Source organism: Tachypleus tridentatus, chromosome 8 (genome assembly GCF_004210375.1).
Source record: "Tachypleus tridentatus isolate NWPU-2018 chromosome 8, ASM421037v1, whole genome shotgun sequence".
NCBI lineage: Eukaryota > Metazoa > Arthropoda > Merostomata > Xiphosura > Limulidae > Tachypleus > Tachypleus tridentatus.
The window spans coordinates 149,642,228-149,661,835 of record NC_134832.1 but is presented as its reverse complement, the minus strand read 5'-3'; the positions used below and the strand labels follow the sequence as shown (position 1 = coordinate 149,661,835).

The 19,608-nt window shown below is 34.0% G+C and overlaps 1 pseudogene across 1 annotated transcript in view; it reads right to left on the bottom strand.

Moving 5' to 3' along the window:
• Positions 1 to 19,178, bottom strand: part of LOC143223746 (lysyl oxidase homolog 3A-like) — a 36,589-nt pseudogene extending 17,411 nt beyond the window's left edge. Inside the window, exons 1-5 of the transcript XR_013013065.1 lie at positions 18,556 to 19,178; positions 5,765 to 5,958; positions 3,520 to 3,699; positions 2,704 to 2,860; positions 510 to 653 (exon numbers count right to left, since the gene is read on the bottom strand). The product of XR_013013065.1 is annotated as a lysyl oxidase homolog 3A-like (transcript). The remainder of the gene's footprint in view (positions 1 to 509; positions 654 to 2,703; positions 2,861 to 3,519; positions 3,700 to 5,764; positions 5,959 to 18,555) is intronic.
• Positions 19,179 to 19,608: the final 430 nt, after the last annotated feature.

The window sequence follows — 19,608 nt, the reverse complement described above, 5'->3', positions numbered from 1 at the left end:
GACTAAAAGAATAGAAAATAAAACAATTGCCTTCATCTTATATTTAAAAAATACTTAATTTTTCGTGCATAAAATCGAGTTCTATTGCATACTTTCCAGTTCGTATCCTCTGTTTCTTTTCCATAGAAAAAGACCTGGCATGGCCTGATGGTTAGGGCGATCGAATCATAATTTCAGGGTCGCAGTTCGAACTAAATATGCTCGTCCTTTGAGCCGTTGGGAATTGTTATAATGTGAAAATCAATCCCACTATTCGCTGGTAAAAGAGTAGCCCAACAGTTGGTGGTGGGTGGTGATGACTAGCTGCCTTCCCTCTAGTCTTACACTGCTAAATTAGGGCTACACGAGGGCTATTTGCGCTAATCGTCACTAATTTAGCAGTAAAAAACGAACATGTTTAATATGACGGGAATATTCGAACCCGCAACCCTCATATTTCGAGTCGAGTGCCTTAATCACCTGGCCATGCTGAAAACCCGTATCTGGACAAGTGTTCGTAACATTCTCACCGTATCTTTTCTCCTTCTGTAGCTGGTATGCAGAACTAGAAAGACAATTTTCTTCCATGGCACACTGCAAATACAAGAGTTCCTTTACTTCCAGATGCGATGACCGTTCGATCTCCTTTTCGTCTGGGACGAGATCAGGCATATCTTTGAACGGAAACAAATATATTCTCTTGTAACTATAAAACTTTATTAGAGCATATAAAACCTAAAATAAAATCAACATTCTTTTTTTTTATTAAAATCATTGTGTTCGTCTCCAGGGTTAAGAACTGTGGATAAACAATCTCTCATGATGATAGAACCGATTACCCGTGGCTACAGTACCTTAGATTTGCGAGTGACGTGTTCATGACGTCATATTTGCACTCTGAGAATGGAGAAAAATAAAATTCTCCATGACGGGAAACGGATGTATGTGTTTGAGTGTTTTCTTATAGCAAAGCCAAACTGGGCTATCTTTTTTGCCCACTGAGGAGAAATGAGCTCCTGGTTTTAGCGTTGTAAATTCAAAGACTTACCGATAATCCAATGGGGAGCGACGGGAAACCGAAACAAAATCGTGACCCCTATTACAAATCTACATGCACGCAGAATAAAACTTTCGCGAAGTTGAAGATTGCACATCACGTAATAAAAAAGGTTTTCCAGTATCATATAAGCAAAAGTTCCATTATAGTATAATGATGATTATTATTATTATCTGCAAACCTAAATAATAAAAGTCACAGTAAAGGGCTTCTATTTTATTCATGTGTATAATTTATTTTATTTTTATTATTATTCTCCACAAAATTAAATAATGAAAGTAACAAAAGGGCTTCTATTTCTTTTTTATGTATAATTTTATTATTATTTCCCCAAAAGTAAGTAACGAAAGGGACAATTCTTCTACTCACTTTTCTTGAGTGATGGAAACCTTAAAGTGACCCAAAACATTTTTAAAGATATTTATTTTAAGTTATCAATGTATCAATTCAACTTGTGGACACATGATGTTATTGGAAGGAAGATCCCTCGTTATATACGAAACACAATAACGTTTTTTATTTAAAATAACACCAATATTATAATTAATTTTACTAATTAATTCTTAGTGCTATTAGATTTTTTCCCCCACGGAGAATGAATTATTTTATTAACTGATTCTTTGAGAGACAAAGACATAAGGTTACCCAACATAAAGTAACATGTGGGCCTCACAGATAACGAACAATATAAAGCACATTCAATAGGTAAAACATGTCATATTATTTTCTTTTAAAGTTAGTTACTTTCACTAACAGTACTAAGAGAAATGTTGCCCAATGGACGACTTTTTGTGATAATCGTATCATTCATACCTCATGAAAAATTGAGTAAAAATGAACATTTTACAAAAATAAAATTCTGGAAAATGCTACTTTGGAAAAATGTTCGAATTGTGCGGATACAAACTGTAATGTTTCTATATATATATATATATATATATATAGTTAAAGTGCTACCCATTACAAAACTCCATTTTTTAGTATTGTATTTACAAATTACATCAATAAATATATAATGAAGCCCTCACGTACAACCCTAGTGAATGTCGTAGTCTTGATGCAAGGAGGATACTTTTATTTAGAATTCTGTTCTGTGATAAAAAAAAAAAGGTTGTTGCACGAATCATACTTATTTTTACAATTGTCTGAGTCTTGAAAACCCAAAGGACGAAATGTTTTGGTTATTTGTTTATATTGTAACTCAATAGATGGCGCCATATTGTGTTTATTATTTCGTCACACATGTTGCTATTTCCTTTGTAGTAAAAAGACTCGTTAGAATATTTAATATATCGAGTCGTATTACTTTTTTGTTTCGTTTTTATTATTATACCTTTATCAATATGTCGTTTGATATCTTCTAACTCAGTATAATAATTTAGAACTAACCTAAATTTTCTTTACTATACTTGGATAAAGGCCGAAAACATCTTTAAGAGCAAGCTTGTCAAATTGATAAATCAATGCGTTCTAGTCAATATATATTTTATTTTATGATTTTGCATACATCTAACAAGAATAATACACTAAATTAACTATGTGGATACATTACTTTCATTAAAACTTAATGATATTTGGTGAGTTTCGGAGTTTTTAAGCCTAGCATTTAAGTGAAAGGAGTAAGAAATTAATATATTTTTCTTCCTCAAATCCACAATTTGTTTTACCTTTTACACAAATAACGCCAGCAAAATTTCTACCGCTTCCTGGACAATCGACAGCACCAACGTTATCGTGACGACAAGATGCTAGTGTTTTTTCGTCTCCCCGACACTTCACTCCACTGAGAATCATTTGGCTACGTTGTCCTCCGAAAGAGGAACTCTGGAAGAAATACATACTGAACGTATGATACTTAGAACTAATGATAACGATGTTGATTATAAGTGTTGAATGAGTCGACAACAAACTTGACTTACATACGTTGTTGACCCCTTCTTCAGTAGCTTACCAGCGAGCCTAAAGACTTACGTCACTAAAAATCGAGTTCCGATACCATTTGTGGGCAGAACATAGAAAACCCACTGTCTAACTTATCGCTTAACAACAACCAACAAACCAATCATAAGATTGGTGTGCCATCTGATAACAGTTTTTGGAACGTTAAAAGTTATTTCAATTGTTTCTTTTAACAAATTCCTTTTAAGTTCACGTGTATGAGAGAGCGTTGATGTATATTTAAATTAAGGAAGTTTTCTAGGACACTTGTGATATTTTTGTGTTTTATAGTCCAATCATCTGAGGCAGTGGGCAAAGCTAAACCGAGATCCATTATATATTAAACATACACTTGTTAAGTCTCAAGTAGCTTAGCAGTAACTCTGCAGACTTACGACGCCAAAACCCAGTGATCCATCCCGTGGCAGGTAATGTACAGATAACCTATTGTGTAGCTTTGTGCTTGACTAGATCAAAAACCTAATGATACTTATATTCAATCACAGTTTAAAGTAAACTGAAATATTATCACACCCACTTCTTACCTGTGTAGCTGCTTTGGCAAATCCTAGGCCTAACTGTTTGCAAACCACTCCAGCCTCTAGTATCTCCCAACCATCTCCACACACAAGACCCCACTCAGTCCCTGGAATTTTGATCTCGACTCGTCCTTCCAATGGCGAGCGCCCTCCAACGAGCCGAAGGGAAAAGTTGTTTTCCTTGAGCTGCAAAAACTATTCCGTGTATTTTTCTTTCCTTGAACATTTCATATTTTTTAATGTTTTGCATATATTGTACAGACTGGAAACTTAGAAAAGTATTTGTGGTTTCGAAGGAGAAAGACTTCGAGAGAACGAAGGGTATTCTGTTATCTGTTTTATAGCAATGTTTCAACTTTATATAAAAATAATGCACAATAATGGGTAAAGGAGACTGTCTCCTTATGCAGGTCAGTTATGGAATCTTCAAACCAAAGCTGTATCTAATCATCCATACATCTATCTGTCTGTCTGACTATCCATATATCCGTTCATCTGTCTGTATCTATCCATCCTTCTCTCTGTGTCTATACGTCTATCTGTTCATCTATCTGCGCTTATCCATACTTATCTCTGGGCCCGGCATGACAGGTGGGTTAAGGCGTTCGACTCTTAATCTGAGGGTCGCGGGTTCGAATCCCGGTTGCACCAAACATGCTCGTACTTTCAGCCGTGGAGGCGTTATAATGTGACGGTCAATCCCACTATTCGTTGGTAAAAGAGTATCCCAAGAGTTGGCTGTGGGTGGTGATAACTAGCTGCCTTCCCTCTAGTCTTATACTGCTAAATTAGGGGACGGCTAGCGCAGTGCGAAATTAAAAAAACAAAACAAAACAATACTTATCCCTATATAGTCTAGTTGACTATATAAACAAAAATAATTTCAATACAACCGTGTCTTGTTATTCCTCAGGAAAGAACATCCTTAACATTACTCAACGTTTCCTCACATCACGAATGTATTACAGTTAAGCCTAATACATAATTCGTGGTTACATAGCAAGTTGAACCGATAACCATTTACATAACTTACAAGCGTAACAAGTCGAACGTATAACTAACTGATGGTTACATGAGTTACAATAGCAAGTTGGACTTACAACTTGTGGTTACGTAAGTTACAAAGATATTACGTCGAAGTTACAACTAGTAGTTACATAAGTTACGAACGTAATAAGTTGAACCTATAACTGGTGGTTACTACATGAGTTAGAAGAGTCGAAAGTTGTAAGAGCAAGAAGACAGAAACTTGAACACAAAATTGAAAAAAAAAAAATCCAATATTTCTATAAATTTCAGAACCGTTTTTATTTATGTGAATTATTACATTCCTATTAAAAACGTATTGTGATTAATGTTTCACCAAAATGTCACACGCTATACACAGTATCAAGGGCTAAACAGTATTAATATTCTGGTAAAAAAACGTAACACGACCAACTATATCCCATGTTTTTATGTTAAATATACGACAACGCACCAAGCTTTTTAGTGAATATAGACACAACCAGGTGCAATATTTTTTATAATATACGTAAAATCATTGGTACTTTTCTGTGCACACGAACACGTGCCAAGTTCTTCCTTTTAATTAATAAAAATATAAACACTGACACAGACGATTCAATATGCTGCATGCGCCTCAACAATCTATACGGTGGCCAAAAACATCAGCCAACGTGTACAATAATACAAATAGTCGTAGTCATAAACATCAGCCAACTTGTACAATAATACAAATAGTCGTAGTCATAAACATCAGCCAACTTGTACCATAATACAAATAGTCGTAGCCATAAATATTAGTCAACTTGTACAATGATACAAATAGTCGTAGCCATAAATATTAGTCAACTTGTACAATGATACAAATAGTCGTTGCCATAAATATTAATAAACTTGAACAATAATACAAATAGTCGTAGCCATAAATATTAGTCAACTTGTACAATGAGAAATAAATAAATACGATGTAATCTTAACTAAAACTTTAAACGTACAAAGAGAGGTTGTATTTACAAATTTCGTATTCCGTTTACCGGGATGTTCTGGTTTGTAATTACACGAATATAAACAAAGTAAACATTATTTTAAAATTCCCTATTTTAAATGTAACAGAAACTACTGATGTTTGAGGTATGTGATAATACTTAGATGGTAAACAAGTTGTAAGGAGTAATGTATAGAAGGGATGAAGTTTAGCCTTACTTTCTCGAGTATTACATACGTTATTATAATAAATCATATTTACACGAACTGACTCCGGTACTTCTTTACCAGCAGAGCTGGATGAGGAAGAATTTTGTTGTGGATGATTTCTTTGGCATACAACACCAGCGACCTCTGATGGATTGCAGTCATGTATACCCCAGCCATCAAACGGGCAGTCCTGTAACCTCCTTTCTTTTCCAGTACAGTATAAGTTATCCATCCATACCTGAGACGCTAGAAACAAGATGGAAGAAACTAAAGTTGTAACAAATAACATATTCGTTGTTCACTTTACGTGACCAAGTGTCTTAAGGTGTGTGACTCGTAATCTGAGGATCGCGGGTTCGCATCCCCGTCGCGCCAAACATGCTCGCCCTTTCAGCCGTGTGGGCGTTATAATGTGACAGTCAATCCCACTTTTCGTTGGTAAAAGAGTAGCCCAAGAGTTGGCGGTGGGTGGTGATGACTAGCTGCCTTCCCTCTAATCTTACACATCTAAATTAGGGACGGCTAGCGCAGATAGCCCTCGAGTAGCTTTGTGCGAAATTCAAAAGCAAACAATCAAACACTTTACGTAAACTGTACTTTTAGTTTGTGTGTGTGTTTTCTTATAGCAAAACCACATGGGGCTATCTACTAAGCCCACCGAGGGGAATCGAACCCCTGATTTTAGCGTGGTAAATCCGTAGACATACCGCTGTACTAACGGGGGTCTGAACTTTCAGTTAAAGTGTATTCGGAAAAGTCAAATGAAACACTGTTTTAACACATTGGATGACAGAATGACTCTTGACGAAGGAAAGTTAGATATTAGCTACTTTTGTTTTCCTTCACAAACCAAGACAAATCTATAAGATAGATATGGAAGATCAATTTGTATTCTTCATTTTCCACGTTTATCCTTTAGTACAATTTTATCTTTCAACTCTCTGAACATATTAATTAACGTTGACTGTGTTATAAAGGCTGTTTAATAATCCGTGTATTTCATGAAAATATTAGTTATTATGAAACATATGGTAAACATATTATTACTCTATGTAATAGCACAAAAACTAAATTAGAATATCTGAAAGGTGATGACTAATTATTTTAATAAGGACAAGTAACACTGGAATTTGACTACAGATATTAATATTTTCCAATTTTAATTAATAAAAATCAACACTTTCCGACTACAGATATGTAGTTGGTATTCCCTCACTTTTATAGAAACAAACATTCGAAGAGCGTCTAGAATGTGACATTTCCTCAAGATGTTATCAGTTGTTTTTTTTAGTTTAGCCTAACTGCCTGCGGATATTTAGCTAACAGTTAACCATTCTTATTAAAAAACAAACACAAGTTTCAAAGACAGATATCAACTAAAGAGATGCGGTATTGTTGTATTTCGTAACTTTATCACTAACTGTACTTATATGAGTCAACATCCACAGCTCGATCCCCCGCAGTAGAAAGACTGAAGATAGACCGCTGCGTAGCTTTACGTTAAAAGAAAACACAAAACAACAGTAGCAGAATTCTAAACATGATGGACGAGGCTTAACGGTCATGTGCTTTAAATAAACTATAAAATTGCATAATATGTGAATGTAACTTGTGTCTTTTTCTTAAATCCCTGTAAGCGAACTGGCATGTTCTGGTTACACAACTGATTCTAACAACTATAAATCTATTTAACTATTTTCGAGTGGACGTGTAAATCACCAACAATAAGATTTCGTGTAACAGAACGAGTTATGTGATGCACTTCAAAATAACAACCACGCAGCAATAATCTTACACTGTCCTAAAAAAATACGAAAATGTGTTCGTCTGTCCGACGTTATCAACACACACGAACCATTTCCAGCACAACAGTTAAGAATAGTATTGTGCATAGGTCTACCAATTTTTATCAAAAATCTGATAATTTTTAATGAGTTATAGAGCAAAAATAGCGGGAAAAATCGGTCCCCTCGTTAAAAGGTGGAGAATTTTTTTTTAGTTTCGTGACCTTAAATTTTGGGTTTGATCATTCAAAGACTATTCACTTCTACGTTGGGTTTTGTTTCAAATGTAAGCCAACTTTTGTCCAAATACATTCAGCCGTCTTCGAGATATCTTGCTAACAAACACACATGGGTGAAAACATAACTTCCTTCACCGTCAATAGTGGAGGTAATTATTTAATAAAATAATACGGTATCTTTTGAACTGTTTAACTTTTTCGATCCGTATTGTATTATATCACGCCTTTTACACGTGTTGTTCTGTCATTGATTGGATCTCTGATGCAGTTTCCAGAGGGCGAAGGTATCGTAAAACATGTGATAGCCTGACTAATACAATGACTTGATTGTCCATCACTACAAAGTGCAAACACGTGTCTGATGGGTCGAGCTAGGGGTGGGGTATGGGTGTCATTACAGCGGGAAAAATTGTGACAGTTCATTTCTGTAAGTGGGATGTCTATTGACATAGGCGTTTAGTACTATGAAGAACTGGATACTAGTGTCTTTATGTTCAATAGATAACATGTTATTTCTTTGCAGTTATTTCATTTAACAGAATTGGTTACAATGATTAATATATCTAGTTTCAGTTCTACCTTCATTATACACACTAGTATATTTAACCAAAACTACTTTAGAGCTTTCACTTTCGAATAAGTGCACTGACATCGTGCTACTTACTGATTTACAATAATATATCTGTAATTGTGTTATGTGTCTCGATTCTTCATTGTTAAAAGTTATTTATCTCACACAAGAAGATCCACGTTTCTATAAAAGTATCCACACAATAAAAGTAAATAACATTTGTTTTGGGTTCAAAGCTTTCACATTCTTTGTCACGGAGAGTTTCAAATAATCGTAATGATGTTTATAAATTTACCTATTTAGTCTATAAAGTTATTTTTCTGGAAGATCAGTTCTACTATTTCTTAAGTAGTAAGATTACTTTTAATAATATGTGGCTCTAGTGCATAAGATCCGTGTGTGACATATTCATGACGTCATACCTGTACCCTGAGAATGGATAAAATAAACATCCTCCGTGACGAGAAATAGAGGTAAAACGAGAAAGTCGTGACCCCTGTTGCAAATCTACATGCACGCAGGACTAAAATTTCGCGAACTTGGAGGTTCCATTTCAGTAATAATTTTTTTTTTCCAGTATCATATAAGCAAGAGTTCCACTATATTATGATTTTTCATTTATGGTTTAATATTTGTATTCATGGCTAACATAAATCTCCTCAGGTGGTCAAATCTCGTGAGATATTATTGGGTTTACGGCCGAAAATAGTTAACAGCGAGAATACCCAACAGATGAAACAATGGATTCTGATCTTTACAAGTGAAGTATGAAAAAAAAGTATACTCAATTAACTATAATGATGGTCAGTTTGATTTCTAGTTGATCTTTAAGTGCATAGCTAACTATGATCAGGAGTTATTATAATCTAACAACTGTTTTTTTTTTTTCAAAGTATAAAATTCTACAAAATTATAAATCATAGACGAAAAGTGACCTGAAGAGATGAACCTTGGTGCAATAAACATTGGGCAGTCATAAACTGTGAGATGAGGCAAGAGGCATAACTAAAGTTTCTTTGTTTTTGCCTTTATCTGACCTAATAACAAAACTACATCAGTAAGAAGAAAGACTCGACAGAATGATCTGGAACTTAATTATCAATAGAAGGAATGAGGAAGCTTGGTGTTTTGGATAGCTGCCAGAAAAAATAAAATAAATAAGTAAAAGGAGAGAAATTGGTTATTATTCGTGACCTTGGAAGGACACGACTTGATCTTCCTGCTGGGAAATTCAAGGTCGTGATGACTGCTTGGTTTGAAAATGAAAATAAAAATTGCTTCTTACCCAGTTTCACTAAACAAGCGTTTGAAACGTAAACAAATAAAAACAAAACCTGAACTTAACTGTCAGGGATATAAAAAGATAATAGGCCCGGCGTGGCCAAGCGATTAAGGCGTTCGACTCGTAATCCGAAGGTCACGGGTCCCAATCCCGGTCGCACCAAACATGCTCGCCCTTTCAGCCGTGGGGGCGTTATAATGTTACGGTCAATTCGTTGGCATAAGAGTAGCCCAAGAGTTGGCGGTGGATGGTGATGACTAACTGCCTTCCCTGTTGTCTTACACTGCTAAATTAGGGACGGCTAGCGCAGATAGACCTCAAGTAGCTTTGCGCGAATTTCAAAACAAACAAACAAATAAAAAGATAATAGATTTCATTTTACCTTCTTGAGGCCTGGATACAGTACAGTAGAAACGAATAAGATGTTTAGTCACCGCAGTTAGGAATACTGAATTTACACATAAAACATGGTGACAGAACTATTTGTTCCTCTTTTCTCCTTGACTCTTGTTTCCTATACATAAACTCAGTTATTTTAATAATCTGTATTTGTAATTATTTCGCTCCTTCCGCTGAACTATTTGATAGCAGAAATCTCTGTTTTAATAATTATTCTAATACTTTATAAATGGTCTCACACAGCTTCCTGATACTTTGTTCCGTTACGATTACCACAGGTTACAAGTGGCCTTGCACAAAGTCCTGTTACTTTGTTCAGTTATGGTTACCAAAGGCCACAAGTGGTCCCTCAAAAGGTCCGTTTCGTTATGATTACCACAGGTTCCAAGTAGCCTTGCACAAATTCCTGTTACTTTGTTTAGTTATGGTTACCACAGCTTACAGGCGGTCTTTCACAAAGTTCTGTTACTTTGTTCAGTTATGGTTACCATAAACCACAAGTGGCCCCTCAAAAGGTCCGTTTCGTTATGATTACCACAGGTTCCAAGTAGCCTTGCACAAATTCCTGTTACTTTGTTTAGTTATGGTTACCACAGCTTACAGGCGGTCTTTCACAAAATCTATTTCATTGTTATTACCACAGGTAACAGAGGGCCTTACTCAAGATCTTTTCCCTTGTGGTTACAACAGATTTTAAGTGGTCTTGTTTCATTACGTGTCGTCCCCGTAAGTGCACTGCAATATTATTGCTAGACTCTACTTAGAAAAAATTAGAAACCGAGGTTTCATGTTATTACTTAATTGTGAAATGACAATAAATTTATCCTACTATTTGTACAAATTGTTACACATTAGGCTATCTTTGATGTGCTCATCGCAGGTATCTAACCCAAATTTTATTACTAATATTTGAATTACAGTTAGTTTCAAATCTTTTTTTTTACTGATTTCATTGTTTCACTGATTGTCTTACATCTTTGTACTTTTAATATGTTCTGTCCTCTTTGCATAACTCTCTTCAATAAAGTAAATCATCTTGCCAACCATACACGTTAGATATATCGGAAAGGCTATTCGATTGCTGGATAATTCTTAAGAACACTGTTGTCATTATAACTTTTAACTGACAAAACCAATAAAGTAATTACCATGACAAAATATCGAACATATTGTTGAATTATTGGATATTTTAACAGTCTTATAAAAATTGTACCCAAAATGTTATCACCAATATTAAAGTGTGACCAGAGTTGTACAATCAGTATAAAAACATGATGAAAAAGGCACAATCAATATGAAAGTCTGATCACAATGATAATGATAAATACTAGTATAAAAGTCTAGTCTGTAACAACTTTACTGTTGTACATTTATTTTAATGCCTATTTTTGTTTCAGTGTAGAAGTTTTATACATGTGGCGTATATTGTTGGATATGTATAGCTCAAGTCCCTCCCGTTCTCTAAATTTGTAGAAGATTCTCGAGAGCAAGAATCAATACGTGGTTTATGCTGCTCCCTTTCTCTCTAAAAGACCGTACGAATTATGATAAGGTTAAAGCAACTATTTTCAAGTCATACGAATTGGTGGTTTTATTAACACATAAAATCACTTTTCATAAAAAGAAATTTATACCGGCTCAGCTAAAGCCTGTAACTGTTCAATCTACTAAAGCTAAGAATTATTATAAAAAATCCAGCTCCTCTAGTTCAAAATCTTCTGACAGTCAGGATGAAAATTCATCAAAATTATCAAGGTTTGTCTGCTATTTTTGTAAAAAAACAAAAAAAAACTGGTCATGGTATGTCGAATTGTTGGTCTTTTAAAAAGGAGGCAACACTCAGTGTGGTCATGTCTACATATGGACGTAGGTTCACCAGATCACCCGAAGTTGTTGAGTTAGCCACTAATAAGAAGGCTGCTGTAATGAAGGGGGTGGGGATTTAGACATTGTGTGTCTGTTGGTCCTGTGTCTTTGACAAATGACACTGTTAATCCTATACACATACGTATCTTACATGATACTTGGTGACTTAATCACTGTTTTTAGAAGGTGTATTGTCTTTAGATTCGAGTTCATTCACTAGTGAGTCTGTCATTGCTCAGGGTATTCAGTGTGTCTTTGTTTATGTTCCTCTTCATAACATTTATTCAGCATCAAAGAGTTTCTGAACCAGACGTTGTTGGAATAAGACGTACTCTGCTAATTAAAGCTGTATCATTAAGTTGTTGGGAAACGATATAGCTGGGGGAAATTGTTGTTGAACCTAAGATGGTTAACGAGCCAATCACTGTTTCATCTAGAGATGATGTTGTTGTTAAGGAAAGTCCAAATATGTTTCTCTTGTATGTTGTGACTAGAGTTCAGGCTAAGAAATCAAGCCAAAAACATACGATAGACACGTGTTCATATGATGACGTTATAGATTTACAAATATGTTTCTCTTGTATGTTGTGACTAGAGTTCAGGCTAAGAAATCAAGCCAAAAACATACGATAGACACGTGTTCATATGATGACGTTATAGATTTGTCTCGGACATTTTTTGGATCCAACAAGAATCTTGTGAACAACTATCCCACTGGTAATTGTTTGGTGAGTGACAATGATGAACGTGAGGGATCTGGTTCACCTGGTGAAGTTCCGTTTGCTAGAAGTAAACAGGTCGATGAGCAAAAAATGAGTCCACAGATACCTTCACTATTTAAATATGAACTGCCAGAGAATGAACTGGAGAAAATTCCAAATTATTACTTTTTCAAAAATGGTGTGTTCATGAGAAAATGGAGACCACCAGATGTACCGGCTTCAGAGAACTGAGCTGTAGTTTATCAAATTGTTGTTCCAAAAGCATATCTTTCTAATATATTGAAAGTTGCCCATTAAAAGTGAGATAGGATTAGTAAAACTGTTTTAAAAGTGTGATCAAAATGGTACAACCATTAGAAAAGTGTGATCAAAATGGTACAACCATTGGAAAAGTGTGATCAAAATGGTACAACCATTGGAAAAGTGTGATCAAAACGGTACAATCATTGTAAAAGTGTGATCAAAATGATAAAAATATTGTAAAAGTTTAACCATAATGGTATTACCAGTATAAGATTCTAACCAAAATGGTATTATCAATAAAAACGTGATACCATAAAGATAATACATTATAAAATGTTGAGTAAAGTGATAAAACCATTGTAAAGGCTTAACCACAATGGCATTACTACTATAAAAGAATGTCCAAAATGGTTTTCCAACATAAAAAAGTCATTTTAAAAAGATATTATGACATAAAATGTTGACCAAAATTGTCCAACCAATACAACAGCATAAAATTACTAAACTTCCACCGGCGTTAAATTTATCTATTTTTACACAGTATAGAAAGCCAAGGTCAACTCTATGTTAACAAAGACGTTTTCTTAATGCTCAAAGTTTCTACGGAGCAAATATATATAATTAACTGATCTGTACAGAGTTCGGTGACGTCGATACTAAACGTCATTCTTAATTTCAAAACATGAGATTTATGTAATAAGTTAGAAAAACAGCCAGTGAAAATTTTAAAAACAGCCCTAACACAATTCTTCTTTATTAAAATAATTAATGTGATTTGTAAAACAAAAAAAACAGTACGCCATTTTCTTCCGTTATAAAGCCCCAAGATGTCGCTATTTTCCCTCTGGATCCTGGTATTTTAGAAACACGTTTTTGTTATTTAGCTCTAGTGCTTGTTTGGTGTCCTGGAGTCAGCTAACGAGCTTTGCATTTTAAAAGTACAATTGCAACTGTTTATGAATCGAACAAAGCGAATTATTTAGGCCAATATATAAAACAAAATGTTCTGACAGTTGTGCATCAATTCTATATGTTGTTTCATATATACAGTTTTCTGTACCTAATATTATGTAGGAGTGTATTTTCATGTATTTCCAGAAATTTGGTTCTGTTTTATGATAACAGCAAACTTCACAGAGATACGATTATTCTTATCCGTTTTCCTGCCAAATGAACTCGAGGTTGTCACTAGGAAGATATAAACCTTTGATGAGTAAGACAACTTCTAGACACTGCATCAAATAAGAACTATCTAAAAGCTACATTTACACCCCAGTCGACTTATATCGCTAGAAACTGAGTTTCGATACCTGTGGTAGGCCGAGCACAGATAGTCCTTTGTATAACTTTGTGCTTAACTACTAGCCAGCCTTCCAGCGGCACAGCAGTATGTCTTCGGATTCACGCTCCTAGAAACTGGGTTTCGATACTCGTGGTAAGCAGAACACAAACAGCCCTTTGTGTAGCTTTTTGCTTAACTACCACCCAAAGCTACATTCATAACCTCAAGAAAAACTAACGTGTTTGTTTTTTTGTAAAGAAAACCCACAATGAGATATCTACTATGTTCACCTTAAGGAATCGAACCACGCATTTTAACGTTGTAAATTCGAAGATGTACCGTTGCTCTACCAGAAAACCTGCAAAACCTACAGTCAGACTTTCTATGTTCCTATTTGCTTTTATATTTATTGCAAATATTTAAAATGTTTGTACTTACCTGGAAAAATATAGATTAATAAACATTATATTTACTGACATATATATCTTATAGATGTTAATAATATCTATATACATTATAGTTGACGACATTATCTATATATTTTATATGTGTTAACAATATCTATATACATTATAGTTGCTGACATTATCTATATATCTTATAGATGTTAATAATATCCATATACATTATAGTTGCTGACATTATCTATATATCTTATAGATGTTAACAATATCTATATACATTATAGTTGCTGACATTATCTACATATCTTATAGATGTTAATAATATCCATATACATTATAGTTGCTGACATCATCTATATATCTTATAGATGTTAACAATATCTATATACATTATAGTTGCTGACATTATCTGTATATCTTATAGGTGTTAACAATATCTATATGCATCATAGTTGACGACATTATCTATATATCTTATAGATGTTAATAATATCCATATACATTATAGTTGCTGACATTATATATCTTATAGGTGTTAACAATATCTATATGCATCATAGTTGACGACATTATCTATATATCTTATAGGTGTTAACAATATCTATATACATTATAGTTGCTGACATTATCTATATATCTTATATGTGGTAACAATATCTATATATCTTATATGTGGTAACAATATCTATATATATTATAGTTGCTGACATTATCTATATATCTTATAGATGTTAACAATATCTATATATATTATAGTTGCTGACATTATCTACATAACTTATAGATGTTAATAATATCCATATACATTATAGTTGCTGACATTATATATCTTATAGGTGTTAACAATATCTATATGCATCATAGTTGACGACATTATCTATATATCTTATAGGTGTTAACAATATCTATATGCATCATAGTTGACGACATTATCTATATATCTTATAGGTGTTAACAATATCTATATACATTATAGTTGCTGACATTATCTATATATCTTATATATATCTATATATCTTATATGTAATAATAATCCATATATATTTATAGTTGCTGACATTATCTATATATCTTATAGATGTTAACAATATCTATATAATTATAGTTGCTGACATCATCTATATATCTTATATGTGGTAACAATATCCATATACATTATGGTTGTTGACATTATCTATATATCTTACAAGTATTAATATCTATATACATTATAGTTGCCATTATCTTTGTTATATCTTACATGGTTGATTTTATGTCTTACAGGGTGCATAAAAACAAATTGTTCTTACAAATTTGCAAAAAATAAAATAAACGTTCCTCTTGGTTGTTCTTACATTTTATTGATGTTTGCATTCTTGTCTGTTATACATTTTTAGAGGATTATGAATTCTTCAATTAACAGAAGTTTAGCTCAATTCCTTCTTTTTGGCTATACACTTCTATTCAATTATTCTATAGTAAACTTTATGATCTAGTGGTTAAACAAATGAACTGATCAAAGTTAACAGTCTAATTTAACACTCTCTAAAATTAGTTGTAATGTGTTATGTAATCTTAGTAATGGCAATACAGGATTATAAAAAGTAAGAACTACAAATGTGGTATTGTAATGATGTATACATGATAATACAGGATCAGATAAATTAAGAACTCTATCTGTGGTACTGTAATGATGTATACATGATAATACAGGATCAGATAAATTAAGAACTCTAGCTGTGGTACTGTAATGATGTATACATGATAATACAGGATCAGATAAATTAAGAACTCTAGCTGTGGTACTGTAATGATGTATACATGATAATACAGGATCAGATAAATTAAGAACTCTAGCTGTGGTACTGTAATGATGTATACATGATAATACAGGATCAGATAAATTAAGAACTCTAGCTGTGGTACTGTAATGATGTATACATGATAATACAGGATCAGATAAATTAAGAACTCTAGCTGTGGTACTGTAATGATGTATACATGATAATACAGGATCAGATAAATTAAGAACTCTAGCTGTGGTACTGTAATGATGTATACATGATAATACAGGATCAGATAAATTAAGAACTCTAGCTGTGGTACTGTAATGATGTATACATGATAATACAGGATCAGATAAATTAAGAACTCTAGCTGTGGTACTGTAATGATGTATACATGATAATACAGGATCAGATAAATTAAGAATTCTAGCTGTGGTATTGTTGTGACCTATGCAAGTTTACCAATCAAGAATTTAAATGTTCAAAAAGTCTGTAAAATATGTTTAAATGACGTTTATGTGTTTACTGTTATGTATTTTGTGTTATTTACAGCTAAACTATAAATTCTTCAACAGAACAACTCACACGATCTTATTCTTATTAAGCACTTTAATAAGGCTACTACTATAACCTGCACATCTTAGGTTTCAAAGTTAACTTTAAAGAACTCCGAACCGGTATAACAACCTACAAGTGTTCAGAGTGAAACTCCGAACCGGTATAACAACCTACAAGTGTTCATAGTGAAACTCCGAACCGGTATAACAACCTACAAGTGTTCATAGTGAAACTCTGAACCGGTATAACAACCTACAAGTGTTCATAGTGAAACTCTGAACCGGTATAACAACCTACAAGTGTTCATAGTGAAACTCTGAACCGGTATAACAACCTACAAGTGTTCATAGTGAAACTCTGAACCGGTATAACAACCTACAAGTGTTCATAGTGAAACTCCGAACCGGTATAACAACCTACAAGTGTTCATAGTGAAACTCCGAACCGGTATAACAACCTACAAGTGTTCATAGTGAAACTCTGAACCGGTATAACAACCTACAAGTGTTCATAGTGAAACTCCGAACCGGTATAACAACCTACAAGTGTTCATAGTGAAACTCCGAACCGGTATAACAACCTACAAGTGTTCATAGTGAAACTCTGAACCGGTATAACAATCTACAAGTGTTCATAGTGAAACTCTGAACCGGTATAACAACCTACAAGTGTTCATACTGACAACAAACAAAAATTGTAGCATAACGTTTTAAGAAAATTTTTCTTCTTTTTACATCAGTTATAATTTGAACCCTTGGTAACAAGCATTTACTGAATTAAGGAACGTAACATTTAAATATGTATGAATTAACTCTTACTACAATACCATGCTACATCGATAAAACACAAAATATATTTAGATATACTTTGTCCTTGATGGTCATCATATACTAAGTTTAGAGATACAGTGCGTAAACGTGTCTACTTTTCTGAGAGATCCCGATGTCATCCAATCAAGTTTTACATCCGGGCTGTCGATCGCCCTCTAGTGATAATTATACCCACCAAATTTGAATATGAATTTTGCTAACTCCACGTTTCTTCATATTTATACTTCGTCGAGGAAACAGTACAACGACACAAGTTATGTTCACATGTTTTTTTTTTGACTCTCTGGAAATATTAGTGTATTTCAGGTGAATAGTAACAAAGAGATCCGAAATTTATATTTGAGATTTTGTTTGCAATTAGTAACTGTATTTTCGCGCTGTAATGCGAAACAACACATTTTGAAAAGCCAATAGTGCCTTTTTCTTCCGTAAGTGTGTATTCTACAGCAAAGTCACATCGTGCTCTCTGCTGTGTCCACCGAGGGGAATCGAACCCCTGATTTTAGCGTTGTAAATCCGAAGACTTACCGTTGTCCCACCAGGGGACGTTCTGTAAGTAAGTAAGCATTGATATATATATTATATATAAATATTATATTTCTATTATATATATTTACGAATGTCATCTTAATTTTCCTTAATTGTGTAATTTTGTTATACGGTTTACTTTGCATTATTATCTTAATATATGAATATACAAGTCACTAGAATTCTTTATAATGGCCGAAACTCTCCAGATATTATTTGAATTACGTCTGATAACATCGCTAACCGCTAGGGTACTTTTGGACTGCATTTTAAGGATTCTTATATTTAAAATAATAAATTTCAAGTACTTTGATCGTGGTTTGGTGTTACTTTTATGAAATAAGCTTCTATTGAAAGACATTAACTTACATGAAGCATGTCCAAAAACAGAATCTCCGGTAGATCTCTCCGCCCCTGGATAACCTAGCAAACGACAGACAATATTCGCTTCCCTTTGGTCCCATTCGTCATCGCATATATACCCCCAGCGGCCAACATGGTATATCTGCACGTTTCCTTGATTCGCTCTATGTCCTCCAATCAGACGAATTGCACCTTCTGGTATTGCACGGGGACGACGACGAAAAAACATTCGTCGAGAAGGTGACAGGTAACTTTGACGATAGAAATATCGATACCATTGTCCATCTACTGAAACGATAAGAAAGGTAGTTACCACAAACCAAAACGTTGTAAGAAATATTACTCGCCGAAGAAACACATTGGTTAAAGAATCAGTCATTGTAATTCACAGATTTTGTTCAGCGTTCAGCTGTATAACATAACCAAACTTCCAGTGTATTGCCAACAGTCTATTGAAAAACAAGGTTATTGATTAAGACGCCGTAGCAGCTCGTACTTTATACTTCAGATATGGAGGGGGGGAATTCCAACTAAGGGGTTAATATATTAGTCATTGCTTCCTAAATTTCTGTCAAAGATTGTCAGCCAATTCCTTATATTTTGATGCTGGCTTAAGCCTAGTAACAACCAAAACACGTGGCATATCGTCATGATTTTATTATACTTGCTCACTGCCACGCCTCCCTTAACTTCTTGTCCAATGAACAACCGCTTGATGCTGGATATTTATGTGCAAATACTGTTTGTGTGTCCGATAAGAATGCTGGTTATTTTTCAGCATCATTTTTTCTTCAGCTATGTTAACAACTATTTTATTGACTGTTTAAACTATTTTGTTGTTTGCTTGGTCCTAATTCTTCAGCATTACCCTGTATGCCGCTATTTCAAAAGTAAAAATACCAAGTTTAAACATCTTTTACATAAGTATTAATCTGTGCGTGTTAGGTTTTTGTCTTAAAACATGTGCATATGAGAGTTAACACTAACCACTTAGTTTCTAAAATAGCTTCTTCCCCATCAAACTGACACGTTTTGTGCACGTTGTTGAATATTGTGTAC